The following is a 13,581-nucleotide window of genomic DNA, read 5'->3' on the forward strand; positions in this document are numbered from 1 at the left end:
AGATCGCAGGCAATGCAAAATCTCGCTGGGTACCGCCGTCACACCAACACTGAAGAGGACGCTCGTTCTCGAAGAGTCTTGAATCAGCTTTTAGGAGTGAAGAGGTTCTCTTGGCTCCGAAGCGAAAACATACTGCGGTTGCGTTCACTTCCTCCTTTTATACTCACGGAGTAGGGCGGAGTACGCTATGCAAATTTCCGCAGCCCCAAGGCATTGCATGCCATTGGCTCGTGTTTAAATACTCGAAGAGGATTGGCTTTCTATGCGAAACCCCCAATCTCCGTCACTTCTGACGTAACTCGAAGTGACTACGAAAGGGAACAATATTTTGATCACTGTATCTCACAATCTGCTCAGTTACTGGGATTTTCACGCAGAACAATTTCTAGGGTTTACAAAGAATGGTGTGAAAAGGGAAAAACATCCAGTATGTGGGAGTCCTGTGGGAGAAAATACCTTGTTGATGCTAGAGGTCAGAGGAGAATGGGCCGACTGATTCAAGCTGATAGAAGAACAACTTTTCCTGAAATAACCACTTGTTACAACCGAGGTATGCAGCAAAGCATTTGTGAAGCCACAACACATACAACCTTGAGGCGAATGGGTTACAACAGCAGAAGACCCCATCGGGTACCACTCGTCTCCCCTACAAAATAGGAAAAAGAGGCAACAATTTACAATAGCTCACCAAAATTGGACAGTTGAAGACTGGAAAAATGTTGCCTGGTCTGATGAGTCTCGATTTCGGTTCAGACATTCAGATGGTAGAGTCAGAATTTGGCGTAAACAGAATGAGAACATGGATCCATCATGCCTTGTTACCACTGTGCAGGCTGGTGGTGGTGGTGTAATGGTGTGGGGCATGTTTTCTTGGCACACTTTAGGCCCCTTAGTGCCAATTGGGCATCGTTTAAATGCCATGGCCTACCTAAGCATTGTTTCTGACCATGTCCATCTCTTTATGGCCACCATGAACCCATCTTCTGATGGCTACTTCTAGCAGGATAATGCACCATGTCACAAAGCTCTAATCATTTCAAACTGGTTTCTTGAACATGACAATGAGTTCACTGTACTAAAATGGCCCCCACAGTCACCAGATCTCAACCCAATAGAGCATCTTTGGGATGTGGTGGAATGGGAGCTTCGTGCTCTGGATGTGCATCCCCCAAATCTCCATCAACTGCAAGATGCTATCCTATCAATATGGGCCAACATTTCTAAAGAATGCTTTCAGTGCCTTGCTGAATCAATGCCACATAGAATTAAGGCAGTTCTGAAGGCAAAAGGGGGTCAAACACAGTATTAGTTTGGTTTTCCTAATAATCATTTAGGTGGGTTTATGGTTGCTGTATTTGAACCATGCAGTTTTTTTTCATATGGGTTGAACCGCATTGAGTTAACACAGTCTCATCCCAAAAAGTCATATAACTGACGTCTTGGGACGTCTTTTGACCATACGTCAATATCTGCCTTGTCATTAGCACTAAATGAGACACGTGTTACATCCAATGTAGCTGCCATCTACTGGCACCTGTACATTACAATGTATTTGAATCCACATTATATGAAAGGTACTTTATTCTTTGATCTGCCTTTATTTGTCCGTGTTGACCACTTCCCTGATCACTATCAGAGGTCCGGCGTTTAATTGACTACCGGTTTTTATTTGAGAAATTACGCTATACAAGAGACTAGATCATGATCTGTGATGTCATTGCTCTGCTGCAGAATTTCAAAGGCATCAACATTGAAAGTATGCTACCATTCGAAATGTTTGGGGTTGGTGAGATTTTTTTTGAAAGAAGGGTTATTAAAGTTAACTAAAACTATTTTAATTTTGTTTAATTTGATGTACTGTTCCTGAAAGTAAAACAATAAAAAAAAATAGTATAAACTCTATAGACATAAACAACATAAAAAAACAATAACTAGTAGTCCTATTAAGTCATGCCTCCCGGCCACCATCTTGGCAGTACCTCCAGGCAGCTGTTTCGGACTAACAAGACCAGGCTCCTATTTAAATGAATGGGTAGAGAGTCAGAACTGCACTTTCACTGGTCACCGGGAAAAAGTTTGATGACTTTGCCCCAAAATAAGGTTTAAAACGCCTTTTTCCCCAGGGGTTATACTTTTACTAAGGGTTAACTTGCCACCAATAAAAGAGGAAGAAGTAGTGATCTTTCTCATGAGTTAAACATCAACTGTTGATAGCCAGCTCATTGAAATGATTTGTTGAAAGACAGGATTCTAAAAGCACACTTGTTAATTTGCAAAGTGCATATGACAAAGGATTTTCCCTATTTTCTGTAATGTTTTTTTTTTTCCTTCCAATCATCTCACCATCAGTGCTCTTAACAAAAGAAACACCCTCAAACTCTTATTTCACAAACTTCTCAATTTGTATGACAAATTCAGATGCTGAACACATGAAAAGGAACACAGGGAATGTTAAAGACGTCTATGTTATGGCTTCGGGTGTGAAGAAAATGAGCCACGGCTCAGAGATTCCATTATTCATCTGCCCACTGGCCATATACTTATTCAAGGTTCCGAACAACTGTCCCGTACACGCTAGTCATCCATTCCAATCAGTGTGCTAATGCAGTCGCTGAGGTGTGCAGAAAAGGCAGTGGTCGGTATTTCAACTCTTGGGTGAACATCGTACACTCAAACCTTACCATGTTAATATTAACGGAGCACTTCACCCATTGCAACATTAATCTTTATTGAAAGTGGATCATATATGTAGTCGAAATGTAAAATAATTTTTTTTATTTGGTGCCCTCTTGACCGAGAAAAGACAGAAAATAATCAAGGGGCACCTATATTTGAAAAGACTACATGTCCCACATTGCACAGCTCCGCAAGCCACACCATTATTAAAAGTTTTATCCAACAAGGATGCATTAAATTGATCAAACGTGGAAGTAAAGACTTTTATCCTGTGAAAAATCACCATTGTCCACAAAAATTTTAAGAAAAATAACTGAAATTAAATGAACTGTGTTCAACATTGATAATAAGAAATGGTTCCAAGGACTATAGATATGTGTAAGGGGCTTTGATGTTACTGTCAGGACTCTGGTTTGATCTTCAGCCTTTCTGCTGGGTTTGTCTTGCGTCTTGATTGTCAGTGAGTTCACCTCACTCTACCATCATAGCTGAATCCAATCCCAATCAGTTCTCTCACTCTCGTTACTCACACACCTGTTTCCCATTTTCTGTGCTGATTTTCTGCACTATAATGCTTCTCTCTTTCTTGTCTTCCGTCCGTTTCACCACTGGCCCCTTGCCTGAAAATCTTGTTTTGGTTGCTTTTAAGGCCCCGTTTACACTATATTTCCCTCAGGTTTGGCCTGTTATTTACACGAAAACCCTGTTTTTATCAGAGAAAACGATTATTTCTAAAAACTCCAAAGAGGAGATTTCTGAAAATGCTGGTTATGTGTTCGTGTCAAATGGGAGAAACGGGGTTTTAGGTTCTCTCTTGTCGATTCTGAGGATTCTGATTGGCTCGCATGGTTCTCCCTACACTGCCGCCTATAGGTTTGGCATAGTTATGATGGCGCTCGAAGGCATATTTATGCGGGTGTGTGCATGATGTTATTATTGAAAACGGAGGCGGGGGAAATACCCGTTTGTCTAAATACCCGGCTTTGTGTAAATGTGGCCTAAACCTTGTCTGATTGTTTAAGCCTGTTTTGTTGTTTATTTGTCTAGTTCCTATTCTCGAGTCGAGTCTACTCAGCTTGCTCAACCGGTTTTTAACCCCCTGCTCTCGTCCTGGACTATTGCCTTGGCATCTTCTTGAAATGGTCTCGCCCTCTTATTGGTGGCTGGGCTGCTAATTATTTTATGTTTTGTATTGGTTTTCTTCAAACTTGTTTGGACAATAAATCCTTCTCTCAATTGATCTGCTCTTGGGTCCTGTTGTCTGCACCTCCTTAACAGCTTCTTGAGTATATTAGAATGATTTCTGAAGGATCGTGTGACACTGAAGACGGGTAACAATGCAGAAAATTAAGCTTTGCCATCACAGGAATAAAATGCATTTGAAAATGTATTACTAGAAAACAGTTAGTTTAAATTTTTCACAATATTACTGTTATTATAATATCACTGTATTTTTGGTTAAATAAATGGCCTTGGTGAGCATTAGAGACTTCTTTCAAAAACATTAAGAATCTTGCTGATCTCAAACATTTGAACGTTAGCTATATTTGTATGGATAACTTTTATCACCCTTTATGATGCTTTAGTATTATTTTGCTTCCTTTGTTTGCTGTCATTTTATTGAAATACAGAAAAAAGGAAATCACTGGGGCTAGAATTACATCAGTGATTAGCCTATATAATTTTTTAACATTTTTGGTTGAGAAAATCATTTAATAGTTCAAACTTAAAGCATTTTGTTATTTTTATGCCCTCATGGGTCTGAAATTTAGTTCAGAAACTTTGAAAATCTAGAAATACAAATGGGCAGTGTGTTTTCAGCGATCATAATAATGTAATTTGACATACAGTAAAGTCAACAAACACTTGCAGCGGGAAAATGTGTGCTTTTGTGTAAAAAAACAACAACTTCACTACAGATTGCAGCCACTCTCTTGACATGTGCTTGGCCGCGAGCGTCGCTGTCGCAGCCGCGTCTGCGTGAGAGAAAAAGTCAGTGAATTTGAATATTGATGAGGAGAAGTGGCTTTTCTCTTATGCAGATTCACTGCGCCGCCGTCCACGCCTGGGACGCTCCAGTAAACATAATTTAATTTGAGCATCAGAATAATCCAAACAGGAGGAATGTTTCAAATAGCTTGTTAGTCATGCTCCGTTCACACTGCAGTGCGTCCCCTCTTTCAGAAGCAGGCATGCCTACACAAAATCTACACTTTATCACCCTCTAATTGTCCCCTCAGTGTTCTGTGAAGTTTTCAATTGCAGAACAAACTGAACTGAACCCTGGTTCAATCTTTCTTCTACTCTGAGGCTATTAAAATATGAGTGTACAGTGATTATGTGGAAACAACATGTGCAAAACCTGGCATCATGATGATGCAGATAGGCCTATGCACAGCTAATTACAAAACAAACATGAACATAACATAAAAAAATAACATAAAATATAAAAACAAAAACCTAAAACAACTTTGACATTTATAAAATAACTAAACAAATAACATAATGCAAAACAAAGCAAAAATCTAAAATAAAAACTACAATAAAACAAGAAATAATAAAAACCAAAACAAATTAATTAAATAAACAACTGAATAAAAATAAATAAGTAAAAATACAACGAAAACAAAAAAACCAATCAAGCAAGAAATAAAATAATTAAAATAAAAACAACCAATAAAACATAAAATATATTAAATAAATTAAATTAAAAAAAATTAAGATAAATATAAATAAAACAATAAATAAATATGAATTTGACTAATTTATTTTATTATGCTTTAGAAGAAAAAATTTAGGCAAACGGTCAAGTTTAGCTGTCACTGTGCTATGATATTATGCTGCAGAATTTTGCGATTGGCCAATCAGAATAGTACAATTTTCTACAGTCCATGTTGTCTTTGAAAAAAAAAAAAAAGCCCCAAAAAACTCAAAGCGTTGAGCAAAAATGTTTTCGCCTCCTGGAATGACTGTGTAGTCTCGGATAACTTGCATTATTAAACTCAGCGTGCGTGTTTGTGTGTATTCGTGGAGTTGAACAGGAGTTCATTATGCCGTAGAATATGTATTGTTTCCTTTGGAGGAAGGCAACACGCATTTCAGCATCACAGAGAGGAAGTGAACACACAAACACACAGCAAACTTTGATAAAACAAGAACAGCTACTAATGAAGCTTTTATCATTCCCAGATTCTTTCTCAGTGCCCTCGTGAATTTGTTTGCGATTGTCTTTGATGAGCGTGAGCGTTCAACACAGACGCATAGACATACACACAGACAGACTTTCATTTACACAAATGCAAACTGTTCCGTGTCTTTCTGAGACACCCGGACAGAGATAAAAGCGAGCTGTTTTGATTTTCTCTTTGATGAGTCTTGGACAGAGACAAGCACATTATGTTAAGATGCCAAATAACACTGGCGAAACAGATGAAGCCTCTTCAAACACCTCCTGCTGGTTATATCTTCCAGAAAATGAGGGCGAGAGAGACGAGAGGGCCATAGGGCAGAGAGGGACCGCGGGACATAGGCAGAATGAGAGAGGAGAGACGTTGTCTGCGAGGAGAGCCATCGATGTGACTCTCGCCACCAGTCCATCGCAGACCGTTTTCCACCAACAGGGTGTCAGAAAAGACTGTGGGCACCTAAACCTGCTGGTCATCAATGCTATGAATAACGGTATAATGATTGCATTTTAGAACAAGAACTTCTTGGTCTAGCAAAACAGAATTCCCATTATACTCAAGAAAGATGTCACAATCGAAATGTCCACTGTGGTGAAGCAGCACACAATAAGATGGCGAACACAGCTTCATTTTTTTTCCTGTCCATCTAAATTAAAGCATATTATTAACAAATATACAGTAAAGTTTCTCTATATATATAAAAAAATTGAATTATGTTGTCTAGAGAGAGAGAGACTGGCCTCAAACATTTTCACTCTCACTGTCGCATCCACTCTCACTTGTGTCACAACAATAAAAGTGATTTAACCGACAACAAGCAACTTTATTCCATCAGTATGAGAGCAAAATGAAAGATGTCAGACACTGACACACACAGACAACAAATGTTCAGAGAAACGAAGAAAGACAAACACAGTTCTGTTCAGATGATATGATGTCGACTTCCTGCTACAATATATGGTCAAACTCTATCCTCAATCCACAGACGTGGCTTAAACCTAGTTCCAGACTAAAATGCATGTTTGAGCTGTGTGTGTGTGTGTGTGTGTGTGTGTTCTGAAATTTCAGAAATGTTTCATTACAGTAGCTATTCTCAATTATTATGAGATCATAAAAACATGCATACTAATTAAAATAAATACCTAAATGGCATTTAAAATGGCATTTAATATGTGAAATTGCATAACATTTTACCTGTATCAATGACCTCCGACCTTTCGCGCCTGTAGTGTCTAGCAGCATGGTTACAAAACCGTGCTGCCATGACAACAGGTATATTGGCTGACCTTTTGACTCGCGTCCTTCAGCCATCCCGTCACTGCAGAGCCGAAACCCCACGAATGACCTTAAAGGAGAAGCAAGACAAGAGCATCATGGATCCTTCAGTGTTTCAGTCAAAGAGTCAATTTTGTTAGACAGAAATAAGAGAACCATCAAGTTACAGTCCTCTGTGCTTTCTCGGATATTCCCAGAGGAAAATGAAATTATTTATTTTGTATCAACTTTATATCTGATGTTCCTTCTAAGACAGATTTGAAGAAACAAGAACGAATAAGAATTTTGTCATACAATGAGGGAACTATCAAAATTTATTTGGATAGCATCTCAGTTTGTTTAATATTGGATTCATTTTAATGGAAATTGTTTCCCATTGAGTTCATGGTGAGATCTTTGCATCATTTACTAAAATAAAACCATAAAAAATAAAATATATAAAAGTAGCCTAGGCTATACATGATACTATATGTGGACGTTTGGCAAATCCGAGCACAATTTGAGATCCCTTCTGAACCTCTAAGGGTGTTGTGACATTAGGTAGGAAAATTTTATTTTGCTTAAACAGACTCAAATAAAAACTTATAGGTTTAATCTAATGTGCCTATAAAGTGGCTATTAAAGAAATCTCATTTACCATTTTCAGCTTTTGATTTTTAATAGCATTTTATTTAAAAACTTACCGTGATGCTTAAACACTCTAAATCATTAAACATTTAATCCAATGAAATGCGGTACAATTCACTCAATAAAGGTTTGACCATGTAAACAAGTGCAAATATGATGCACAGCTCCACACTGCCCTCTCCTGTCTGAACACAGAACTGTACTGGACGCAGGTGACACGGCCACGGACTGAGAAGAGTGTGCTGCTGTATAAGAAAAGTTTCATGAAATCGTTCCTGAATCTTTGAGAAGATTTCAACGACGTCGAATGCATAACTTCTTCCAGTCGAAAATGCGCAAAATAACTCGGGGTAAGAGACTCCACCAACATCACACCACACATCGTAAAACGTTGAAATCAAGTGTTGATTTTGTTAAAAATAAAAGATTTGACAGGAAATTTTCGTGAGCACAGCCCAAACCGTTCCTCTAACGTGTCATTTTCACCGTTGGTTTAAAACTTTGCTCTTTCTCACGCTTCTGTTTGACGCCTCATCTTCCCCATCACCTTTTCAGTTCTTCGTCACCTCAGCAGTCTCATTCCCTCTGTCTGCATCTCTCGGCTGTGTCATCTTCCTCGTTTAGTTGTTTTTCCCTCCTTCTCACTTTGCCTTTGGAGAAAATGAGCAGATGTTTCCCCCCGTCTTCATTGGCTTTCTATTAGAAGATACATACATAGACATGCATACAATGGCGGCCGGTCAATTACTTACTCTCAGGTGTGTAATTGTGTTTCTCTTTTCTTCCTTTAATGAGCTACCTACTATTATATTTAGGCAATATTGTGATTAAACTTTAATACATGTAAACAACACTTTATAGTTGGCTACATATAGCCTGGTACATTGAGTTTCACAAGTTCACACAAATAAGTCAGATAGAGTCAATGCATATTTCCATATTTGCTCCTTTCCCCCAATTAAAAATGTGTCAAAAAATATGAGTGGTATGATCCATTTATTTGAAACATAACATTAACACACTTTATAAGAACAACCAAAAAGTGTAATGAACTGTAAAAGAAAGAAAAGGAAAGAAAGATCACTTTCCTTCTAGCCCAAAACATTCATATTTGCTCCTTTCCCCCAATTAAAAATGTGTCAAAAAATATAAGTGGTATGATCCATTTATTTGAAACATAACATTAACACACTTTATACGAACAACCAAAAAGTGTAATGAACTGTAAAGGAAAGAAAAGGAAAGAAAGATCACTTTATGAACCACCTCAAGTAAGCATACCATAAAGGACGTATAATTGACAGAAAGAGAGACAAAATGACAGATATGATCACTCAGATCTTAGAAATCTCAGACTGATAACATAAATGCTAACTCTGATAAAAATTTGGAACACACCTTTGGTAGAAATTGTTTGCTTTTGGGCCCGAGCTGCAGCCATCTTTTAATGAACTTTTTAATCTTTTCATCTGATGCGCTGGCAGTCCATGCATTTCTTCAGACTGATTTATAAAAACAAAAAAAACGCTGACTACCTGGGTCATTTGGCCCGAACCCAGACCTTAGACTGATGTTAAATCATGAAATTAGGATGTGCATATTACCAACAAACACTCCAAATAAAGAAAATCAAATGCTGATGCTGTAAACTACTGAGGGATTATGGGAAATAGCATCTATCGGGCCAGAGTGCCAACAGGATTGGGACTTCACAGACACACCGAGACGTGCTGCGTGTCTAATCCTAAACACTAGATGATTCCCCGGGGAGGTGAGACTTCAAAAAGGATCCCGCCCACAGCTCCAGAGATAAAGCACCCCACAATTTTCAATTAACCAGTCTTTTTCATGTTTCGTTGTGTTTCCTCGGTTTGTTTTTTCTTGTTTATTTAAAATTCCATTCTTTCCATCATTCCTCTGACTATCTTTCAGGGCCAAAGTACCCACACACACGCAGAGACAAACTCAAATTGTCTTCTTCACAGTGTGAGACGCATATCATGCACTGAGTTACGGTCCCTTACTGTAACGATGACAAATAACGATAACAGCTTGCATCAGAGCGTTTGCATCGTGGCCTCAGGCTACAGACCCAAGATACTCACTGTCGACTTCTTGTTGTGCATGTCTGTCAATAGTATCTACAGAAAAAACCCGGAAAATATTTCTCCCTGGCAAGTACACACCTCGGGCTGTGATTTTCATCAAGCTGAGAGAGGTCTGCCGTTAAACAAAATTAAACAAGAACTGAAAGGAAAGTCAAATGAAGTCAGTAAAAGGAGTTAACAACTCATTTACATGTTGCAAGAAAATAGAGGGGGATATCCCATGAGGCAACAGGGCATAACCCCAGCACATTTTTGATGACGAGGCCAAATCCAGAGGCAAAAAGAAGTGCTGACAGCTACGACACAATAAAGTGAGCTATCGCTCGCGGGACTTTATCGTGAAAAGCGCCGTTATCAGTGACAAGCGCTCCTTATATAATTCAATAGGAGGACATATATGTGTGCTTATACAGAAGAAAGAGCAACAATATGATCTTTCATATTAGTGAGGCAATAAAACTAAATTGCCTTGTTGAAACTCATTGGGTGTGACATCAAAAAGACATAAAAGGAAAAGAAAAAAAGCCAGTGAGGCATCTTCTTGATTGCCTTGAGTAAAGCGCCACTGATTTGCATATTAATTGATGCGGTCAGTGCAGAACGGCAGCGATGCGAGATGTGGTGTCCTTCAAACTCCCCGTCCGCCTAAACGTGAGTTGGCGTGACAAGCCGTAATATATTTAGACACATGGACAGTGATGTGTTCATTACCTGAGGCTCTATATATACTGTATATAATATAAAATAACAGGAACTTCTTAAAGTGACACACAGGAAGTAGAATGATGTTGGGTTGGAGCCTGAACTTACCTATAGTCATATTCCAAATCATGTTTTCAACTCCTGTAACTTCAAAATGTCCTGAATCTTCAAAATGTCCACTGTGTCGCAGTAGTATTTCATGGTGAAAACCAAGTCTCAACACCAAAGAATAAAGAATGGGCAGCGACCTGAAAAAAAAAAAAGATTCCTTAAAAATGTACAATTTCCATTTTTGAGATCTTCAACCTTTTCCAAGAACCCTTCATGAATAAAGAGGAAGGACAAGGCTGTTACATATTGCATAAAAGTATGCTACCATATGTTTTTAAACACATTCTTTATAATGCTTGCAAAGGCATTAAAGGAGTAGTTCACTTTTAAAAAAAAACTTTTGCTGATAATTTACTCCAAGATGTCCATGTCTTTCTTTCTTCAGTCGAAAAGAAATAAAGGTTTTTGATGAAAACATTCCAGGATGTTCTCCATATAATGGACTTCATTGGGAACCAAACGGTTCAAGGACCAAATGAGAGTTTCAGTGCAGCTTCAAAAGGCTTTAAACGACACCAGACGATGAATAAGGGTCTTATCTAGGACCCTTCGAGACGAGTCATGACTCTAAAAAAGATTTGTTCATTTTGATGAACGAGTTTAAACGGGAGAGACATGAACGCTTATTGTGCTTATAAAACTTAAACTTTTTTAATTTATTTTTGAAATGCCCGCTCGTTTCACTAGATAAGACTCATATTCATCATCTGGTGTCGTTTAAAGGCCTGCTTTGAAGCTGCACTGAAACTCTCATTTGGACCTTGAACCGTTTGGTTCCCATTGAAGTCCATTATATGGAGAAAAATCCTGAATGTTTTCATCAAAAACCTTCATTTCTTTTCGACTGAAGAAAGAAAGACGTGGACATCTTGGATGACATGGGGGTGAGTAAATTATCAGCAAAAGTTTTTTTTTTTAAAAAGTGAACTACTCCTTTAATCACATAATTTAGGTAAAAGTTAACTTATTTTTAATGGATTTCAATAAAATGAGCATAGTGCTATATTAATGTATTTACAAACTTCACGATGCTCACAAAGCCATTAAAATCATTTGTGACTACTGCATATTCATTAATTTAAGATGCTTGATGGAACTTTAGCCAGGTTGAATTGATTTGTAATGCATTGTTGTTGTCACAAACATTAGTTTGAGATTAAACAATAATTGCAATATAACCGTCTATACAAAATATAGTCTTATACTGATAATGTATTACTGATAATGTTATGACTTCTTTGGAGACAAAAAAAAATCGAATTTAGTTGGCTGAAAAGTACATTGACAACGGAATTGAACTAATCATTTTTGATCATCACATTGAAACATTTAAAAAGAAAAAAAGATCTTATTGAGATGACAATAATTCTAAAATATTTTGCCCTCCATTAAATTAGCCTCCCCTGAGCTTAACTTACCGGTAATTATTTGTAAATCTGGTGTTATTAATTTAGAAGATTGGTGGAACCTCAAACTGTAATGCAGGTTTCAAAAATTATATTCAAATCTCCACTGTCAAAACCTGGTTACATTTTTTCCACGTACAAGATTCAGTATACACCGAGATCAGACATCACCTACAAAAGCCACCTAATGCATTCTGTGCTGTAATAGACAGCTTTAAAACTCAGACATGCTCTATCAAAGTGGACTTCAAAAGCTCTTCCGCTCACGTTAAAATATTCCCTCTCGCAACAAGAGCCTTGGCCTGTTCACAAGGTCCTCTGCAGTCAGGAGACATTCCAAACACTTGCGGTCTCCATGGTTTCAGCCCTGTCAATCAAAGTGCAGTGGAGAGGAAGGAAGTTGCTCTGGGACATGGAGCCTAGAGTTCATACAGGGAGAACATGCATTATGCATTACAGCAATAAGGAGAACACCTGAGGAGAAACATTAGGGCATGCTGTGAATAAGGGATGGTTGTAAGATCCTGAAACACTGCAGTCTGGCTATGGTGGAAGGAAGAGCCTTAACTGCTCCACTGCAGGAGACTAAAAGCATACACTACTTCTATAATATATACATACATATTCCGGAACAGTGCAAGTATTGGCTTACAACTTGGAATCTCTTTTGTTGTAGTTTTGGAAGTTGTTTTGAATTAAATGCACACGGCATTGCGCCAAACAGTTTTCCCTGAACCTAAAATCAAATCTATGGGAATTACAAAACAAAGCCATCTTAATGTATGGTATAATGTCAAAGCAAGCAACTTAAGCTGATAGCCCATTTGGGATCCCTCAGAATGCCACAATGATGGAATCCTTTAGAGAAGCTCTGAAGGTCTCATGGTATTAATAATCTTCAAGGGAAGGAAGAAAATATTTTCTTGGCAGGAATATTTGTTTGGAGAACCTAGGCATCCTTTTTTTCAAAAAAAAAAAAAATTTTTTAAGGGAAGGAAGAACACGGAAAAAATAACGTTGTTGGACCATTTAAGGTTGAAAGAAGGTCTTTGGAGAATCTATGCTAAGCTATACTCTCAAGGAGTTGAGATACTTTTAAAGGAGTAGTTCACTTTTAAAAAAACATTTGCTGATAATTTACTCACCCCCGTGTCATCCTAGATGTCCATGTCTTTCTTTCTTCAGTTGAAAAGAAATGAAGGTATTTGATGAAAACATTGCAGGATTTTCTCCATGTAATGGACTTCATTGGGAACCAAACGGTTCAAGGTCCAAATGAGTTTCAGTGCAGCTTCAAAGGGCTTTAAACGACACCAGACGATGAATGAGGATCTTATCTAGTGAAACGATCGGTCATTTAAAAAATAAATAAAAAAGTTTGTTTTATAAGCACAAATGCTCACCTTGCTCTGTTCTGTGATGAGCGTTCGTGACTCTACCGTTCAAACTCGTTCATCAAAATGAACAAATCTTTTTTCGAGTCATGACCCT

The sequence above is a fragment of the Pimephales promelas genome, chromosome 10, assembly GCF_988280905.1.
Source record: "Pimephales promelas chromosome 10, fPimPro1.hap1.1, whole genome shotgun sequence".
Classification (NCBI taxonomy): Eukaryota; Metazoa; Chordata; class Actinopteri; order Cypriniformes; family Leuciscidae; genus Pimephales; species Pimephales promelas.